The sequence below is a fragment of the Miscanthus floridulus genome, chromosome 7 (assembly GCF_019320115.1).
Source record: "Miscanthus floridulus cultivar M001 chromosome 7, ASM1932011v1, whole genome shotgun sequence".
Lineage (NCBI taxonomy): Eukaryota > Viridiplantae > Streptophyta > Magnoliopsida > Poales > Poaceae > Miscanthus > Miscanthus floridulus.
In genome coordinates, this window is record NC_089586.1 from 87,591,892 (window position 1) to 87,609,026 (window position 17,135).

The 17,135-nt window shown below is 49.4% G+C and overlaps 1 pseudogene; it reads left to right on the plus strand.

Annotated features, from left to right (window-relative positions):
- The first annotated feature begins 275 nt into the window (after positions 1-275).
- The window catches only part of LOC136463717 (ribosomal RNA-processing protein 8-like), a 62,390-nt pseudogene continuing 45,530 nt past the window's right edge, over positions 276-17,135 (plus strand).

Below are 17,135 nucleotides of genomic sequence, written 5' to 3' on the forward strand. Positions count from 1 at the left end.
AAGGGGAACAGATGGGAGAGAGTGGAGTGGGCCACGGGGTAATATAGATGCTAGGGGTAGGGCGGTCATTTTACATTGGCCTGCTGACTTGAATTCGTGAAGGACAGCGGACCTGGCATGTCACGCGAGCAAAAGTAGCAAATGTGTATCATTTTTCTCTCTCTGATGCTAAAAACGTAATGCCAAACGTAAAGCTGCTATCTTAGGAATCGCCATTGGTAATAATGGTAAAAAGTTAAATATCCCGTGGCTCGGCACAGCCATCTCCCACTCCCATGGATCCACCGCAAGAGTCGGCCGCCGCCGGTCGCAAGCGGCACTGGCGAGGAGGCGTCCGGAATCACAAAAGGTTTTCCTCCCAGAAGGGGCTTCCTCCAACGGCTGTGCCTCCAACACCGGCATCCCCACTAGTCAAGCGGCGGCGCAAGGACGTCACTGGCTAGGGCACTGCCATGGCGAAGAGAGGCAACACCTCGAGCATACTCGACAAGGTAATCTATCTGACCCGGATGTCTAGATTGGAGGGAATGTTCAGTGGTGCAGTAGTGGGTTTGGGTTACAAACAATATCGATCGCTCGGCTGCTTAAAATCTATGTATGTGATGTTAGTGTTAACAAGTGTGTTTTATGTGATGATTAATGTATTATTAGTGTTTTTATATAGTATATGACGACTAGTTCTGTGATATTGTGATGGTAGTCCTTTTGCACATCTGATTATGACAATCTACAAAAAAAAGCATAGCTAAATGAAGGAAAGCCCCATGCTCTGTGCATTGCTGAATCTTAGTGCATTGCTCCATTTCGCACAAAAAATTCGCAGTTGGTGTTCATTTAGTTCTACTTGATAAAATTAGCAAACTGTGGATTCTTGATGGCAGGAGTTGTTAAACACTTAAACCTGACTTGCATCGGCTTCATTATTGGGTTAGCCCTGTTTCATATATTCATTGTTTTTTGTGAACTAACTAACTTGTTTGTTGTTTTGTGACATCTTAGATGCGTGCAAGGTTATCTGGTGACCATTTTAGAATGTTAAACGAGAAGCTATACACTTGCAGGTTCGCATTCTACACATCACACTTCTTTTTGGTTTATTTTTATGTTGACTGGACTGAATGCTATACTTTCTATGATTGCATATGACAATTGTTAATTCGTTAGACAATACATACATGGTTGTTGTTGGATACCTATACCTGGGTATCTGAACCAAAGGATTAAGGATTGTCACGTTGCCTCATCCGATGGTTAAAGACGCAACTGTGATCTCGTTCGTCCAACTCCAAGGACGAGGTTTCTGCCTCGTCCGACCCCCAGGGGCTAGGCCACACCTTGTCCAACTCCAAGGATGAGGTTCCACCTTGTCTGACCCCTAGGGGCCGGGCCACACCTCGTCCAACTCCAAGGACAGGGTTTCCGCCTCGTTCGACCCCCAGGAGCCAGGCCGCGCCTCGCCAACTCCAAGGATGAGGTTTTCACCTTGTCCACCCCCCAGGGGCTAGGCCATGCCTCGTTCAACTCCAAGGATGAGGTTTCTGCCTCGTCTGACCCCCGGGGGCTGGGCCACGTCTCATCCAACTCCAGAGACGAGGTCTCCGCCTCATCGACCCCAAGGCGTGGGCTCCAACTCATCCGGTCCCATAGGAAGGGCTCCGCCTTGTCTAACCCCCGTGCGTCGGATTCCGTCCCACCTGGCCCCCAAGGCGAGATTTTTGCCTTGCCCGTTCCCTGGGGGTCGGATTTGCTACCAGGAAAAGCAGTGGCCCTAGGGTAGGACCCGAACCGCTTCAACCACTATGGCGTGGAGGCGCACGCCCGGGAGCACGTCTCGGGCGTGTCCTGATGTGACTGGCGGTCGCATCAGGCCATGCTGGGAGACTCACGTCGCCCATCACGTCAATAGGCCGACACTATGCTACCAACTCCCTGCCTGACCACCATCCAACATCAGTCGACCAGCGTTAGTTGACTGGCACTGTATCGCTAGCCCCCCGTATGGCCTTTGTCAAGGACCCTTTGACCATTCCGTCCGCTCGAATGGGATAGAAGATAAGAATGACGCACGACGCCCGCACGTATGCTACAGCGGCCAATAGGACCCCGGTGCAACGCTGCTGCCACCACGATCTACAGGGTCAATGGGACCCATGTGAAAAGGAGCACGACACACCTCCAGGAGCCTTATTTTCTCTTTCTTTTTCCCCTCTTCCCTTCCATTATAACCCATGCTTTCCCTTGGCCTATAAAAGGGAAAGTAGGGCATCCCACTAAAGGACATCGAACAAGTGCATTGCACAGCATCAGTTCACTGCACCTCATCACAAACAACACACCACCAGAGACTCGGGACCAATCCCTCTCTCACCCGTTTGTAACCCCTACTATGAACTTTTCTGTGCTAGTAACATGAGCAGCAGCAATAAACTAGACGTAGGGGCATTCAACCCGAACCAGTATAAACCTCATATCCTCTTAGCACACCATCCGAGCCAAATGCGCAACAACACAAATTTACTCATTGGTGCTTACTCAAAACACCGACAATTGGTGCGCTAGGTAGGGGCCTTTTACATGTTTCAACATCAACACCAGGCCTCGGATGGCTAGTCACGACATCAGCTGGGTCCTGGGCGTCCACATGCACTTCGGGGACCTGGACTTCATCATCACGGTGGAGGGAGAGCTGGCGTGGGCGCCTATCATCATTCAGCCTCTCCACTCCACCAGCCTTAATGCGATCGTTGAGTCGTTTGAGGAGCTACGGCTGCACACATCAAAGGCCCGTGCCCCTAGGAGCGGCCAGCTCCTCGACTTTGACTATGGGAGGTTGGAGCGTCAGCTCGGTGTCTTCCTAGGACCCCAACCCTCCTGGGAGGGTGAAACAACCTGATTTCCACGAAGGAAAATCCACAAAGTCGAAGTGTAATAAGACCATTGTAGATCATATTACCCAAATTCCAGTCAAATATCACATCCATACAACATAATATCATAGTACAAATAGTGCGGAATTACATAAATTATTACATCGCCGCATTGGAGGAATCAAAAGTAGCATTCATTCAGAATAGCTTGAAGATAAGATCGCCAAACTCGAGCGTAGGAACGAACCCCTCAACCGTCAAACTCCTCAGAGTTATACTCTTCAGCAGAACATGTGTGCCAAAATTTATCAGTACGATTTGTACTGGCCACTCCCACCCTATGAGCATTGCTTTGTAGAAATTGGATGCAAGTTGGGTATAATCAAAGGGGAACCTATAAGGCTGGGTTTTCCTATGTATTAGCATATCAAGTATTTAATAGTATAGTCAAGTTTTAACACCATTCCCACACCCATTCCACCCCATTTCCGTCCAAAGCCAGGTTTCGATCCTAGGATCATCATACCATCATCTCCACATCATCACCACATCACCACCATACCATCGCTCAGTCGACAGGCCAACTCCCTCTCGGCACTATCTCATGGCCCGTAGCCCCTGGCTATGACCGACACTCTCTCACGGGGGAAGAAGAGAAGGACTCATCTCGCTATCTAGTTTAAGCGAAACCCAGGAAAGGTCCATAGCCAACAAGTCGGCATATGTATCGATCGATCAACCACACACTCTGCAGAGGTTTTACATAACCACAAGATCTGCCTTCTTCGCTGACCGTCGTCAACTGAGCTGATTCTGGCCACTTGCTAGCCTAGAATAACGCCACTCTACCATTCAGCCCTGGTACACCCCAAGTCTAGTCTAGGGTGGCTAAAACTGTGAGTCATGAGCCGGGTCCACAAGGTCTCCATGAAGTCTCAAAAGGGTGTAGGGGAAATCCTCCGCGCCTCGTACCTCCTTACACTGTCCGCTATCAACCTAGCAGTAGTGGCAATATCCTACAAAGTAGTTCGGCCGTCCCGCACCATATAGGGCGAGTGGTACGTAAGGCTTCCTGGCGAATCTGAGTACTAGTAAGTCCTTAGAGATGACCAAGCCAGAATGTTTTCATTAGGGTTTCCATTTACCATGCCACCATAGCACCTCCACCTTGGGCTCCTCCCATCATAGGTTCACACCTAGGGCCACCTCATATACCATTTACCCACCACAGGTATCCATTCCAGGGGTGCCTAGGTAGCACCACACGGTAAGACTTGCCCCAGGCTCGTCGTATACTCCGACTTGGTCAACACAACCCTCACCCTCCATGCACCCAAGTCACACACGCAGCACTCTCCCCATAGTCTAGTTAACACCAGTTTCCACCATGCATCAATGTAGTACAAGCGTAGTAGAAGTATTAAGCAATGAAATATAGCAGCATGCATGTGTCTAGCCTAATAGTAGGGTAAGCAAGGGTAAGGTCGCGTCAAGGTATAGGTCATCAAGTAAGCATACTACCATGCAGGTCCTATCATAGTGTGAATATAACAATAAAGTAAAGCAATAGCAGTTCTATATTAGCCATACGTAATAGGTGCTATGAGGTTGGGTGAGATGTGGCACCTTCAGTGAAGTCGTCTCCGTACTCCTCATGGTACTCTCGGTCCTCGTCCGTCTGGTTCTCCCCCGAGTCTGCAAACGATCGCATTATAGTCACGTTAGCGATGTCTATAGAATAACACAAAAAGCAATGAAAATTCAAAAGAGTCAAATGCACTCAAACATGGGTTCATTGCGTAGAGCTCGATTTTAGATGAATTTTGGTCTTGGTCTTGTATTTTTCTGAGTTCGTATGATTTAGTTATGAATTTCTGAAGTTTTAATCATTTCTAAAAATGGGAAAAGGCTGAATTAATATCGTGCTGACACGTGTCACGCTGTGACTGGTCCACGTGGCATGCTGACATCAGTATGACATCAGCATGACGTCATCATCTCAGTTTTGTACTGACAGGTGGGGTCCCTGCTGACGTCATCATGACGCCAGCATGACGTCATCTACGTCATCAGCTACTGATAGGTGGGACCAGGGGCTCTTGGGTCACTGACATGTGGCCTCGGTCAACACTCAATGTTGATCGGTCAATGGTCAATATAGGCCGGGCCTCGACTGGGCTGGTTGGGCCTAGATATGGGCTGGGCTTTGGCCCACCACGTGGCGCGCACTGGTGCGGCCACGTCGCCTTACTGGGCCATTAACGAGCCGTGGTCCGCAGTGTAGGTGAGGCGCGGTTCATGGTGAACCCACCTGTGTTGGTCCATAGACCACAGAGCCGGTCTATGAAGGACTTGGTCCACTTACTCTTTCCCAGGGTTTGGTTCATGTGCACGACATGGTCGTGGTCGGAGCTCGGTGGAGCTGCTTGGGACATGGTCGGCGTGGTCGTGGTCGGAGCTCAGCAGAGCTGCTCGGGACGTGGTTGGCGTGGTCATGGTCAGAGCTCGGTGGAGCTGCTTAGGACGTGGTCAGCGTGGTTGTGGTCGGAGCTCGACGGAGCTGCTCGGGACATGGTCGGCGTGGTCATGGTCGGAGCTTGACGGAGCTACTCGGGACGTGGTCGACGAGGAGAAAATCCCCTACTCTTCCCTGACGGGGCTCCCGCCGATGATGAGGTCACCAGCGAGCCTTACCCGTGGCGCTAGTGCACGATTAAGGTAGGCAAAAGCGTCGCCAAGCCTCGACGAGTGCAGCGGTGGGGTCAAGGTGGCGGCTGGGTCTTCCTAGGGTCCCGGCCATGGTGAACGGCGGCGTGGGTTCGTCGATGTACATGGACAGGGCTGTAGTGGTAGCGAGAGTCTAGTTGGAGGAGCATGTGAGCTCCATGGTGCTTCTACAGCCATGGTGGGTGTGTTGAAGGAGCTCCTGGTGCTCCCAGTGGCTCCAGCCATGGTGGTGGGGGCAAAACAGAGGCGGTGGTGCTCCGATGAGGTGCGGTGCGGTAACGCAGGGCTTTGGTGGGCTTCTTCCTCGGCTAAGATGAGCGCGGTGTGTCTCTCGTCATGGCGGAGCCAGTCGGGGTGTCAACGTCGCTTTTACCATGACATAGAAGACGCGGTGGTCTTGCCATGGTTGTGCTCTCGGCCATGGTGAGTGTGCCTGTGCATGTGCGCTCCTGTTCTGATGTACAACATCATGGCTGGGGTCCTCCTTTTGGCTGATGGCTGCACGCATGGCGCGGCCTGGGTCTCGACAAGCGTGGCCATGGCGGTCTCCCTAGCTAACTAGTTGGGCTAGGCCGGAGCTCAAAGCTTTAGCAAGGTTTCGATCGTGGCGATGCACGTTCCATTTGGCTAGGGAGGTGGTCTCAGCAAGATGGCTCACCATAGGGTTCGTGGCGGTAGGATGGCAGTGCGGTGGCGAGGCAAGGCCATGATGAGGCGATGCAATGCCGTGCTGAGCAGCTACGCACTATAGCTGATTGGGCGGCGTTCCTGGCTCCGGCGAGGTCCTCCCCGCAGCGGCTTCCTTCTCCACCTTGCTTCTCCCTCCTCCCTCTCTCTCGGCTTGACGCTGTTTGGTGCTGTGCCACCAGTGGCGGCGGCGAACGGGCTGAGGGTTAGGGCTCACGGACATTGGCTTTTTATAGCCGAGCTCCAAGGGCTCCAATGGCGGACGATGATCGGGCGATGGTGATGCGTGCGGCACATCCGACGGTTCACGTGCGATAGCATAAGCGCGGCGCAAGGGGGAAACAGGGTCATGCGATGTGCGTGACCCCAGGCCCGCACCTGCTCTACGGTCGGCTCCCGGTCGCGTGGTGGAGGGAGCGTGGGGAAGACGATGACGCTATAGCTAGGTGGCTAACAGAGGGGGCCCGTTTGTTAGCTTGTCCTGATGCGGCGGCGTGCGGTGCGTGACGGCTGACGGGCGGGTCCAGCTCGTCAATGGTTGTGCGTGTGCGGGCGGTTGGGTGTTGCTGGGCCAGCTTTGTGGGCTATGCACGTGGAAGGGCAGGCGAGGCACGATTTGGGCCGAATAGGCTGGCTCGCAAGGTTGAGCAGGCCTGGGCTACTGCTGCTCCCTCATCTTTCCTTTCTCTTTTGTTTGTTGCCAATTTGGTTAGGGTTTGATTTATTTAGTTTCATTGTACAAGTGTGCACCTTGATTAAGGGTGGAGCTTAGGGCTGGTTGGTGGGGCTCACATACTTAGGTGGTACTTAGGTGATTAATTTATTGCATAATAAATTAATTATAAGTGGTCACTTTTATTTGCACAACAAAAGATCAATAAAAGGCAACTCACTTGTTTAGAATTAAAATGCATGCAAAAATGTATGTGTTAGGGATTTTAAACACACACATATACAACAAGTGACATGCTATGCTTATGAGTTTGTTTAGTTGGATTACGACTAATGCAACACTTAGGGTTAGCTCCTACAAATGTCACTCATCATTACATGGGGTTAAAACAAAAATTTTGTAGTTGTGATTTTTGGTGTGTGGATTTTTGGGTTGTTACAGAGGGCCTATGCCACCTCACCTTCTCGTTTGCCAACGTCATGGCGCAACTTGCCGGTGGAGAGCCGCTCTCCCCAGAATACCTCATCCAGAGCACCCCGACAGTGCTCCGTTCGGTCTCCACAACGCCGTAGAGACCGTTGGCCACCTTGTGGCGCAACACATGATTCCATCCCCCACGAACAACAAGTTCGTAGGGGTGATCGAACATGTCATGGAATTTTTCCACGACCTCCTCATAGAGGAGCTAGAGTCGCCCTTTGGCTCTGACTCTAGTAGGGGAGCCATCACCCCTCTCGTGAATGCTTCATGATAGGTACCCCCGAGGGACACGTCAAAAGCATCCATGAGGAGGAGGCTACCCCGACAAACGACCTTGACGACGAGGTCAAGGGAGATACATGAGCCCCACTCAGCCTACGGGTGGAGTGGCTAAAGGCCCGACACTTAGAGCTTGAGGAAGCGCGACTTTGGCTTGAGCAGGAACGCGCGAAGCTCGATCGTGAGATCGAGCACCATGGAGACAGGGGGCGCACATGCACCGTGGCCCATGATGTGAACCAGAGGATCGTTGAAGACAATCAGGCGCTCCCGCACTTCACTCGAGCAAGCTAGAACATCGCTGCTGCGATAGCCTTGCTCAGGGGGCTTCTAGTGCCTACGACGCCCAAGGATCGATGGGCCCACCAGGAGATTCACACGTTGCTCGAGCGTGCGGCTGCGCAGCAGACCGAGAGCTCGTTGTCTCGATGATAGGAGCTCAACGCTAGCCAGCGCATGCCCTCAGTGCGACCCGACAAGGATGCATTAGTCCACCAGGCACCACACGATGGTAGGACATGCATCATGATTCTGGTGCAAGAGCGTCTCGGCCACAACCGTGACGCACGCGACACCCTCGACACCCGTCAGGGTACCCACAATGATGCAGGGGAGGGGGCTAGACGTAGCTACCACCCTCGCCATGGTGGGTGCTACAACCACGAGGAGGACTAGAGTCATAGCCTTGTGCCAACAGGGCCCTAGGCTTTTAGTTGGCATATCCTCAAGGTGACACTCCCGCCCCGATACCACCCACCGACTAACATCCTGAAATACTCAGGGGAAACAAACCTCGGCTTGTGGCTCGAGGACTACCGGCTCGCCTAATGGGCTGGCAGTGCAGTCAGTGATGACTTCATCATCCGCAATTTCCCCCTATTCCTGGCGACTCAACACGAACATGGCTGGAGCACCTTTTGCCCAACTGCATTCAGAGTTGGGCGGACCTAAAACAAATCTTCATGGGAAACTTTCAAGGCACCTACGCGCGCCCTAGGAACCCCTAGGACTTGAAGAACTACCAACAGAAGTTGGGAGAGACTCTCCGTGAGTACATCCAACACTTCTCTCGGCAGTGCAACAAGCTCCCCAATATCGTCAATGCTATTGTCATCGGAGCCTTCCAATCGGGGACCACCTACAAGTCCCTAGTCCATAAGTTGGGATGTAAGGACCCATGGACTACCAAGGAACTCCTCGACATCGTGACCAGCCATGCTTCTGACGAGGAAGTAGTTTGAGCAATTTTTTATCGCTCCAGAGGCAAAGCGAAGCAGGACGAGGACGCCGACGAAGGCCCCTCCGACCATTCGAATAAGAAGAAGAACCAGAAAGGGTGCGGGGGCTCACTCGTGGCCGCCATCGATTGAAAAGCTGGTCGAGCGTTGGCCGAGGGCACCCCCGATCACTTTGACAAGCTGCTCGAGGGGCCATGCCCAAACCACGCCTTCCCCATCAAACACATGTATAAGGACTACTCCCTCACGAAGCGCTTCTTCACCGGTGGCTCCAAGAAATGGGAGCAAAAGAAGAAGCCCAAGGCAGAAGCTGATGATGCCAAAGAGAAGGATAGCGACTTTCTGTCGCCAGATGGATGCCTCATGATCTTCGATGGGCCAGAGGCATACGGCTTCAAGCGCTGATAGAAGGTCACGCACCAAGTGGTCTATGAAGTGGAGCCTGCCACACCCATTTTCCTCAAATGGTTAGGGTTTCCCATAACCTTTGACCGATCCGACCACCTAGATAGTGTCACACACCCAGGCAGGTACCCGCTCATGGTTGACCCTATCATCAGCATGAAGCGGCTCACCAAGGTACTGATGGATGGAGGCAGTGGCCTCAACATCATGTACGCCAAGACGCTCGATGCTATTGGCATCGACCGAGCGCGCATCTGGCCGACCAGGGTGCCTTTCTAAGGCATCGTGTCGGGAAAGCAGGCCATACTGATTGGGCAGATGGACCTACCCATCACCTTTGGGAATCCATCCAACTATAGGATAGAGACCCTCACCTTCGATGTAGTCGGGTTCCCCCTGGTCTACCACGCCATTTTGGGGCGACCGTGTTACGCGAAGTTGATGTCCGTCCTCAATTACACATACCTCAAGCTCAAGATACTAGGCCCATGTGGGGTCATCACCATCGGCACTTCTTTCTAGAGGGCCTATGAGTGCGAGGTCAAGAGCTATGAGCTCGCTTCAGCAACCCTCGCTTCTGAGGAGCTCGTAGCCATCGGGAAGGACATCGCTAAAGGAACCCTCGACGTGAAGCGGGTGGCCAGATCCTTTGAGCCTGTGGAGAATGTCAAGGAGGTCCTTATCAGTGCTGGATTCACGAGATACCCTACAAGGAAGGGAGAAGATCTAGTCTAACTAGGATTCTTCCCATGTAATCTTAGTAGTATTATTATTCTATAATTCTACTAGGAACTCTCATTGTAAACCGACTATGATTCTGACCTCCTGACTATATAAAGGAGGGCAGGGTTCCTCGAAGACATAACATAATGCAACACAACACTTGTACAATCAATCCAACGCAAAGGCTAACACCGACTAGACGTAGGGCTATTACTCGATCACGGTCGAGGGCCCGAACCAGGATAAATTGTCTATCTCTTGCGTTTACCGTCGAGTTCTGCATACGCTGAAGCCCGAACAAACTGCCCCGGGTACCCCCATGGTAGGCTATCGGTGGTGAAACATCAACAGCTAGCGCGCCAGGTAGGGGCTTTCGGCGACTTTGCATCCGAGAGCTCAACGGACCTCGACAGCATGATCTTCTCAACAGGATCAACCTTCATCTTCGGTTCATGGATCTGCGAGGCAGGTGACAATGGCAAGCTCCAAAGCCATCTCCTCAAAAATTCAGATCACCATGAAGACCATTTTATTTTGGTGACTATGACAGATCAACTTGCTAGAAGATTTACGCAGCTCACGATGTTCGATCTAACTCAGATTTCGCGACTTTGTGCATCCGACTCAAACTCAGGTTCCGCATCCGAAATGGAGTCTTACCCGAGTTCTTCTGAGAAACCGAGTTCTTTTCTAATGGGGCTTAAGAACGTGGCCTTGGCCTATCAAGAATACAACTTGGAGTACACTCAGAGTCTCTCCAAGAAGTCGGGTCCTTTTCCATTCGGACTCTACAACATGGCAACGCCTTGCCTAGGAAGGTCTCGTGTTAACTATAACATCTCAAGACTGCATCATCCACTGGCCAGGTTCTGTTCCTAAGGATAGTGGCACCTAACTAGTCGACAATACGACAACAACAATTCTACCCTACCAAGAAGGAGACTCAATCTGCGACCTTGAAGCCTCTACTAAAGTTATCAACTACTCCGACAGTGTGGAAACCGATGCCGATAGCGGAGCAATTCACGCATGAGAAGTATTCATGGTTTGCCGTCCTCGATCATCATTGGTCCCCCTAGAAGCGCTCGACATCAGGTCATCAGATGAATCTGAGTCCAACATATCACCCTTTACCCAGGGGCACAATGGTGAGACCGAGAGTCAGAGGCAAGCCAGAGAGAGAAAGAACAAATTGAAACAAGGACGTCAACGTCGTGCTAGGCAGCGCAAGGAAGCTTGGATCAGATATGAGTCAGATCTAGCTGAGTACAATAGAAGAAAATCAGAGTGAGAGGTCGAAGAAGGATGAGCGGCGAATACACCCTACAATAAGATCCGAGAAGCACTAGAAGAACTTGGAGCGACATCACTTCCTAGTGAAAAATGGGAACAGCTTCGATACCTCCTCCAATCAGCAACCCTAAGGACGTACGATGGAAGGGCCCGCTCAAGACTACCCGCTAAGTCAACATCTCATAGGAAGGAAGATCAAAATCAAAAGAAGTCTGCTTTCGAGAGACTTGGACCAAGCGGAAGTCACAATAGAGAAAGTAGAAGGGACCATAATCAAAATTACCGAATCGAACAACCGAGGAAGATCAGAAGCGAAGTACCTATTCAGACATCCTCGTAGAACTACTCTCACCAAAATGACAGTTGGCAGGAAGGAGGTGTCAAATCAGAATACAAAGAAGTTGGAACACATGATAGATTCCCCTGTTTTGCAAACAGACTTGTTTCAATACGACTGCCTCACAAGTTCAAGCCGTCCAACCACTCTAAATATGATGGCAAGACCAAACCAAAAAGCAAAATGGCTGAAATCATGCCTGAGCATACCGGCTGAGAGCAAAAGAGCTAAAAAGATGCTTGAGCCCACCGATGAGGGTAGCTAATAAGCTAACACCCGATCCAAAAAGCAAAATGGTTGAAAATACGCCTGAGCATACCCGCCGAGAGCAAAAGAGCTGAAAAGATGCTTGAGCCCACTAATGAGGGTAGCTAACAAGCTAACACCCGAACCAAAAAAGCAAAATGGCTGAAATCACGCCTGAGCATACCGACTGAGAGCAAAAGAGCTAAAAAGATGCTTGAGCCTACCAATGAGGGTAGCTAACAAGCTAACACCCGAACCAAAAAGCAAAATGGCTAAAAATACACCTGAGCATACCGACCGAGAGCAAAAGAGTTGAAAAGATGCTTGAGCCCACCGATGAGGGTAGCTAATAAGCTAACACCCGAACCAAAAAGCAAAATGGCTGAAATTATGCCTGAGCATACCGGCTGAGAGCAAAAGAGCTAAAAAGATGCTTGAGCCCGCCGATGAGGGTAGCTAACAAGCTAACACCCGAAACAAAAAACAAAATGGCTGAAAATACGCCTAAGCATACCGGCCGAGAGTAAAAGAGCTAAAAAGATGCTTGAGCCCGCCGATGAGGGTAGCTAATAAGCTAACACCTGAACCAAAAAGCAAAATGACTGAAACTAAGCCTGAGCATAAATCAGAGCAATTTCAAGACAAGACCCTCCAGCTCCTTGTGCTAAATAGCAAGAGGCTCGAGGGCTACACTCAGAAGATCCCAAGAAGCACTACATGGTTTCGCTCAGGAAAGCACTTGGACGACGCTTGTTCCTGCTCGACAAGACCTAAAGGAACAAGTGAGGCTTCCAGAGCTCAACCATGAAGTGCTCGGGGGCTTGTCAGTCCCAAGATGTTTTTGCAACCAGGGAAAGGACCAGATGCTGACCACATCCCAAGTTAAGCTGAAAAGAAGAAGCCGGAGATACTTGAGATCGCCGGTACTAAGTCTTTTCAGCACTCGTCAGATCAAAAAAGTTTGTCAAGACAACGATCTACCTAAACCGGGTTGTTTACAAGACGAAGAAATACAGGCAAAGTTGCTTACAAGTCACAAATGAAAACCAGACAAGCACTCGTCAAATCAAGAAAGTCTATCAAAACAACGATCTACATATACCGAGTTGTTTACACGGCACAAACGAAAGCCAGAAAAGCACTCGACAGATCAAGAAGACATCAACAAAAAATAAAGAATCTTCATTCAAAAAGAAGTTTAGTGTTCTATTATAGAAGCCAGAGTACAAAGGTCAATTACATCAAGCATTGTCATCAGGAGAAGAAATATCAATGTTAAAATTATCAACAATCCTGCTAGCTAAATCTTCGACCTTAGGCTCCACCTTCTCAGCAGCATCCAGATATTCTTGACTCTCGGCTTCATCAGCAACCTTAGACAAAGGAAACTCTGAAGAAAGAACCCAAACCTAGGCAAGAACATTTCTGGTACACAGTTGGGCGCACCTCTTCATGAACTCCTGGAAACGGGTCAGCACTTGGGGAATAAACTGAGCCCAAGATTGACCATCATCCGCTGAAGTTCGGAGAAGACCGGCTACTGACCGAAAGGATTTCCACAAAGCATTCCAGTTCTCAGTAGCCGTCGCCAACTTGCCAGCCAAGACTTCGATAGTTTTTTGAGCCTGCATAAGATCCCTATCAGCTCCACGCCTAATCATCTTAGCAAGCGCGAGTTCTTCTTCAGCTCAAGTAATTACCTCCTCAGCCTTATTGTGGTTAGTACAAACAAGTGTCTTCATCTCCTCGATACCCTCCGAGAGCTTCTGCTTTTCAACTCAGAGAGCTAGACCAGGCAACAAAAAACAAGTTAGCAGAAAGGCAAATTTGAATACAAAAGGAAACAAAAAAGAACTCACAATACTAGTGCACTCTTTCTTCATGGCCTCCACATTTTTCAAGGCCTCCTGGGTAGCTACATCCCTCTGCTTTTCTGCCTCAATCACCTAGGCACGGAGAGCCTTCTCCTCCTTCTGATGCGTCTGACGCTTGGTCTCCAACTCGGCCCGATAGAGGTCAAGCTCTGGCTTTAGGGTACTCACCTCAGAAGGCAACTTTTTCTCGGTTTCAGACGAGAAAAAGAAGCCGGTATGATCATGAGAAAAAGACTGAGCAAAAAGAGAGAGAGAAAAACAAGAAATAAGGACAGAAGAAAAATGAACATCTAAAGAAAGAACTTCAGAAAAACTTACCTGGAGCTTTTCCCCAAAAGAAGTCGCAAGGGTCGACAAGTTTCCCCAGGCAGCGGTTAGCTCTGACAACCGATGAGTAGCATCAAATTGATGCAACACATCATCATCCAAATGCAGAGCACCGATACCAAGAGAGGCAGAAGGAGAAGCTAGTGTAGGCAAAGAAGGCAAAACCAGGGCCATATCCTGGGAAGCCCCGACTACCTCTTCAGATGGATCCACCTCCATGGCCACGGTCACCCCTAGAGTTAGCAGATCCAAAGCAGCATGATCACTAGGGGGCCCCATCTCCCTCACAGCCACCTCACCGACCGTAATTTCCGAGTCCTTTGACTCAGTACGCGGGGGCGCACCAGAGGACTAATAAGAGGGCGGCTGAGGAGCAAGAGAAGGCGAGGGTCTACCAGATGATAGGAAAACTCAACGATAAGAATATGAGTTAGGGAAAAATAAAACAGAAGCAAAGAAGCATGACAAGGAATACCCTCTTCTTCAGAAAACCAACAGAGGACCTAAGAGGGGGAACTATAGCGGCAAAAACATCACCGCCACCCTGCAATGGGAGTGGCATGGCCGGTACTAGAGCCCTAGAAGAACTCGAACCCGATGACCGCTTACTACAACAAGGCCAAAGTCAAAACAAAAAGAGGGGTTCAACAACAGGAAAACAAGAAAACAACTCACCGACGAGTAACAAGGGCGGCATCATCATCCTCTTCTTCGTCACTCTCGACCAAGGCCACCATAGCACCAGCTAAAAAAGGACAAAAGTACTCGGCCAAAGATAAAAACAAACAACAAAAGGACAGAGCGTATTAATATGCTCACCTAAGAGCATGCTAGCTACAACTGGAGTACCTAGACGAGTACTCGACTAGCGAGACTTCTTGGTGTCGCAGAACCGACCAATTTATAAGAATACAAGTATAATGGCAATCCGCAAGCGGTTGCACTGTCATACTTGAACCCATATAAACCCGGTAGTCCGTCGAGTACCGCGACGGGTCTCGATAAACGATTTACAACAACCAAGATCGTACAGGATTCAACATACATGCCACATATTACATAAAGTTCACAGATACGTTTCATCATCAGAGTACGAATAAAAGTTATTACAAACCGAGTTTGATAATTAAAGCGGAAGCAAATAAGTTCGAAGATAAGTTTCCAACGTAGTTTGATACAGTGCCATGCCAGATCACAATCCACAAAAGCAAAGATAGGAATTACTAAGGAAGCCTGCCCAAGGCTTACTCCTCATCCACAGCGGGATAGAAGCAACTCTTGCAATAACCATGATACACAGTGCCATCTGCAACAATGGGAAAATAAACCCTGAGTACAAGAAGGTACTCAGCTAGACTTACCCGTCATGAACCAGAAATAAAATGACTCCAAGGATTATGCAAGGCCGTATAAGTGGACGTAACTTGACAACATTTTTGCAAAAAGGCAATTAATCTTTGTACACTTGGGATTCCTTTATCAAGTTAATTATAACTATCCATTTCTAGATTTGCAACTACCCTGTGCCAAACATGTGGTATATTATTTAGAATCATACAATAGTAACCATAGCAGGTATTGTAATTCCATATTCATCCGAACCATCATGTTTCATAACACAGTTACTACGATGTTGGAGCTAGCCAAGTTTCTCACTATCCGGGAGAGACGGCAATTCGAATCGATTTCTACCAGCTGGGAATTTATTCCTAACACAAACCCAGATCTACCAGCCACGATAGTCTTAGGTCACCTTTGGTACAACTCCGGTACACATTTCGCGGGTTCGTACTGCGCCGCACAATCTGGAACACCAGATGCCAGGATGCTCAGGCCAAGCCTGCCCTTGGGCTCAGTCTGATCGTTCCCCGGAAGGAGCGCACAACAGAACAATTCCCGGCCTGAGTTGAATTACTCGGCTTCGCGGTTGGAACGAGTTATCCGGCCAGCTAAGTGAGAGGCATGCGTTCAATCTTGTCAGAAGTTCCAACAACGGTACGGTCCTTGATCGACACAGACGGGGATAGATCCACACCCAAGACCTCCATGCCTTGTTGCTTTTCTATCGCTATCCCGCCCGGTCTCCATTTACATTAACCATGGTTCTGTTCCACGATAACCATTATAACCAAACGTGCTCCGGTATCCACCTATATCTCGCAGGTGACAGGAAATCACCTGACTTCTACCGGTCTAAGCATGGCTAAGCATATATTCGATCCTGGACCTATACCGGTTAAAGGTGTAATTTTCTGGACAAGGAATGTACATGCATCAAGTGGTTTCATTCAACTCTTATAACCTAATGCATCAATCATAAGTACGTAAGTAAACATTTGTAAATTACTGGGAGACTTATAATGCTCCGGGGCTTGCCTCGTAGAAAGGAAGTAGGACGGTGGTCAGGGCACTCCGGAAGCTCTTTAGGGTTCTGCTCCACGCCTTCGGGAGCTGCGGCTTGCGGATCCTCCTGCGGGTTCCCTTCCTCAGCTTCTTCGAATTCCGGCAACGTGATCTCTTCCTCTGATCCTAGATGCATGAGTATGGTATGAGTATTACGAATGCATAATGTTAACAAGTGCATCATGTTGTTGAGTAGGTGCATATCTCTTCTCGATTACTACTTAACTATTTCTACAACGCATCGACTAGGCCATAATTAGTAGCTACTTGTTTCACTCATAACTGGAGTTCTACAAATCTAAAAGCAGTGATCCTGGACTTTCTGGAAAGCTTATCAAATTCTCTACGACTTTGTTATTAACCATTTTTACAGTCTACATCAGTTTCAACATGTAACTCCTCACACTCTAGAATCAGTCTGGAAATGATTTAACATGCAATATAAAGTAAGAATACTTCTACTTTATGTAATCCTTCAAAATTTGACAACCTAGAACCTACCAACAGTGTAAGCATACCAAATACAGTTAAGATAATATAATGGTGAAGCCCAAACTATTTATTAAATTGCCTTTA